Raw genomic sequence first — 3,978 nt, 5'->3', positions numbered from 1 at the left:
CTTGATGGCAGTCTAGAGCCCTGGGCTTCTGGCTTTGGGACCTTCGCTCTGCAGCAGAGAGATGAAGAGATGAGAAGATACTTTGGAATGAGATCAGGCAGCCCCTACTCCACCCAGACCAGCTCCCTTTCTCTGACCACTTAGACCTGGTTTCACCAATCAACCCTCCACATTCATGGGACAGCATGGCCAGAGACCCCACAACTCCCTCAACTCCACTAAGAGCCTTCCTTATTAGCAAAGACATTCTGTTCCTCTTCTTTCCCATTTTGGTTTGACTGGGAGCATAAAAGCCCGTTACAGGTTTTCTACCAGGAGCCAGCCCATGATCAAGACTGAGTCCCAGCCTGTCAAAAGAACCCCAAGATGGTGGATTTTCTGTCTTATTGTGACCCAGAATGAAGTTTGTCACACATACAAACCCTTTTTTCTCTCTGATTCTTTCAGATACCCAAGCTTGTACATCCACGTTCCCATGTCTCCACACCCAAGGATCAGAGAACTTCAACGAGACCACCTCTCAGGACCAGGTATATCTGAACAAGCCCACATTCCCCCCACTTCTGTGACCACTGCCCCAAAGGGAAACCAACAATCCAGGTAGAGAGGACACTTTTGGGAGTGCCTGTCCAGTCCACAAACCAACCACCCCATTCACCAATCACCTAAATGAAAAGAAAAGAGAATGATTCCTGAAGGTTTTCTATTTCTAGTTCCAATTCTTCCCTGATACACAGCTCTATTCTTGCCCTAGAGTTCTATGACATTCTGCTCCCCATATCCTATCAATAAATTCTCTTTTTTAACCTAAATATACAAAGTTGGTTTCTGTCACTTGCAACCAGAAGCCTCACTATCATAAATACATGGGTCCCCATCTTATGAATTCTCTCTGGAATTTTTCATGGCTATAAACATAAAATAAACCAATTCCCATTGAGGTTTTAATGGCTGATAAACCTATGGCATATCAGAATTAGAAGTATCCTCAAATGCAATTTTTTATAAACTCCTCATTGAACAGAAGAGGAAACAAAGGCCCAGAGAAGCAAAGGAACTTACTCAAGAGTATATGTAGTAGTGACATCAGATTCATGGCTAAGACATACCTCATTTGTGCTTCCCTGACCCCTGTCCAACAAGAGCAATTTTGCAGGGGAAGCCACAGAATGTCTGAGAAAACCTCAATGTCCCTAGCAGGGCTGACAGAAGGTATTTCTCTCCCAAAGGCAGTTAGTAAAGACTGGAGGAGTTGACTACTACTTCAAATGCATATGAGAAGTCTAACAAAGAGATAGGAATCATTAAAAAGAACCAAAAAATCGTGCTGGATCTGAAGAATACAACAAATAAAATGAAAACTGTAATAGAGTATCAACAGGAGGAAGAACTTGTAAGTTAGAAGACAAGAACTTTGAAATTATCCAGACAGAGGAGAACAAAGGAAAAAGAGAAAAGAAAGCATACATAATCTATGGAATACCACCAAAGGAAACAATTTGCAAATTATTGGAGTTTCAGAAGGAGAAGAGAGGGAAAAGGAGCTAGAAAACTAATTTAAAGAAATAATGACTGAAAACTTCTCAAATCTAGAGATTTTGATATCCCATTTCATGAAGCTAATAGGTCACCAAACAAACTGAATTTAAAGAGATCCTCTCCAAGACACATTTTAATAAAACTGTCAAAAATCAAACAAAGAGAGAATCTAAAAAGCAGCAAGAGGAAAGAAGCTTGTTACGTACAAGGAAATCCCCATAAATGTATTAGCAGATTTCTCAGCAGAAACCTTATAGGTCAGGAGAGGGTGGGATGGTATATTCAAAGCACAGAAAGAAAAAAATGCCAACCAAGAATACTCTATCTGGGGCTTCCCTGGTGGCCAGTGGTTGAGAGTCCGCCTGCCGATGCAGGGGACATGGGTTCATGCCCCGGTCTGGGAATATCCCACATGCCACGGGGTGGCTGGGCCCGTGAGCCATGGCCACTGAGCCTGCGCGTCCAGAGCCTGTGCTCCGCAATGGGAGAGGCCACAACAGTGAGAGGCCCGCGTACCACAAAAAAAAAAAAAAAAAAAAAAAAAAAGAATACTCTATCTGGCAAATATACTATTCACAAATAAAGAAGAGATAAATTTTTTCCAGACAAAAGCTGAAGGACTTCATCACCATTAGACCTACCTTACAAGAAATGTTAAAAGGAGTGCTTCAGGCTAAAATTAAAGGATACCAATTAGTATTCTGAAAACATATGAAAATATACAGCATGCTGGTAAAAAGTATATAATCAAATTCAGAATATGCTACTAATATAATATGGTAATGTGTTAACCATTCAATTCTAGTGTAAAAGCTAAAGGACAAGAGTATTAAAAAAAGCTGTAGCTGAAATAATTTGCTAATGAATACACAATATAAAAGAGGTAAATTGTAATATCAAAAACACAAGGGGGGAAATAAAATGGTATGGTTTTTGTATGCAAAAAGTTAAGTTGTTATCAGCATAAAGTAGAGTATTATATCTATAAGATGTTTTATGTAAGCTCATGGTAACCACAAAGCAAAAACCTATGGTAGATTCACAAAAGATAAAGAGAAAGGAATCACATCATAACGTTACAAAAAATCATCAGTTCACAAGAGAAGGCAGCAAGAGAGGAAGAAAAGAACAAGGGAACTACAAAACAGCCAGAGGACAATAAGATGGCACTAGAAAGTCCTTATGTATCAATAGCTACTCTAATGTAAATGGATTAAATTCTCCAATCAAAAAACATAGAGTGGCTGGATGGATTTGAAAAAACAAGACCCAAGTATATGCTGCATACAAGAGACTCATTTCAGCTTTAAGAACACATGTAGGCTCAAAGTGAAGGGATGTAAAATGATATTCCATGAGAGTAGAAACCAAAAGAGCTGGATAGTTATATTAATATCAGAAAAAATAGATTTTTGGCCAAAAAATATATGAAGACATAAAGGTTATTACATAATGATAAAGGTGTCATTTTATTAAGAAGATATGATCATTATACTGGGGATATATATATCCTTAATATTGGAGCACCTAAATATATTAAGTTAATACTAACAGATATGAAGATATTATATATATATTATATATATATATTATATATATATATATAATATATATATATATATTATATATATTATTATGAAGATATTATACCAATAATATAATATTAGTAGGGGACTTCAGTACCCCACTTTCAACATTAAATAAATCATCCAGACAAAACATCAATAAGGAAACATTGGACTTGAACTATCTTTTAGATCAAATGAACCTAACAAACATATATAGAACATTTCAACTAACAGCAGTAGAACACACATTCTTCTCAAATACATGTGGAACATTCTCCAGGATAGATCATGATAGGTCACAAAACAAGACTTAGCAAATTTGAGAAGATTAACATCATATCAAGTATCTTTTCTGACCACAAGGGTGTGAAAGTAGAAATCAATAGCAGAAGGAAAGCTGAAAATAATCACAAATATGTGGAAATTAAACAATACACTGCTGAACAGCCAATGGGTCAAAGAAGAAATCAAAAGGGAAATAAAAAATATCTTGAAACAAATGAAAATGGAAACAAAACATACCAAAACTTATGGGATGCAGCAGAAACAGTTCCAAGGTAAAAGTTTATAGTGATAAATGTCTACATTAAGAAAAAAGAAAGATCTCAAATAAACGATCTAACTTTACACCTCAATGAACTAAAAAAAGAACAAACTAAGTCTAATAAATTTAGCAGAATGAAGGACATAATAAGTATCAGAGCAGAAATAAATGAAATACAATATTGAAAAACAATAGAAAGGACCAGTGAAACCAAAGGCTGAGGTTTTTTTTTTAATAAAAATAAAGACTTAAAGCTAAAAAGTCAGTCTAGGAAATAAAATGGAGCAATAAATTGTAGATTAACCCCCCAAAAATATAGACAAAGAG

General features: G+C 36.2%; 1 protein-coding gene across 1 annotated transcript in view; it reads right to left on the bottom strand.

Moving 5' to 3' along the window:
* Nucleotides 1–3,978, bottom strand: part of ABCC11 (ATP binding cassette subfamily C member 11) — a gene marked incomplete at both ends in the record, with an annotated part of 133,000 nt that overhangs the window by 56,219 nt on the left and 72,803 nt on the right.

Source organism: Mesoplodon mirus (assembly GCF_964341445.2).
Source record: "Mesoplodon mirus genome assembly, chromosome: 19".
Taxonomy (NCBI): Eukaryota; Metazoa; Chordata; class Mammalia; order Artiodactyla; family Ziphiidae; genus Mesoplodon; species Mesoplodon mirus.
Note: the sequence above shows the minus strand (reverse complement) of the source record. Positions and strands in the feature narration are given on the sequence as shown.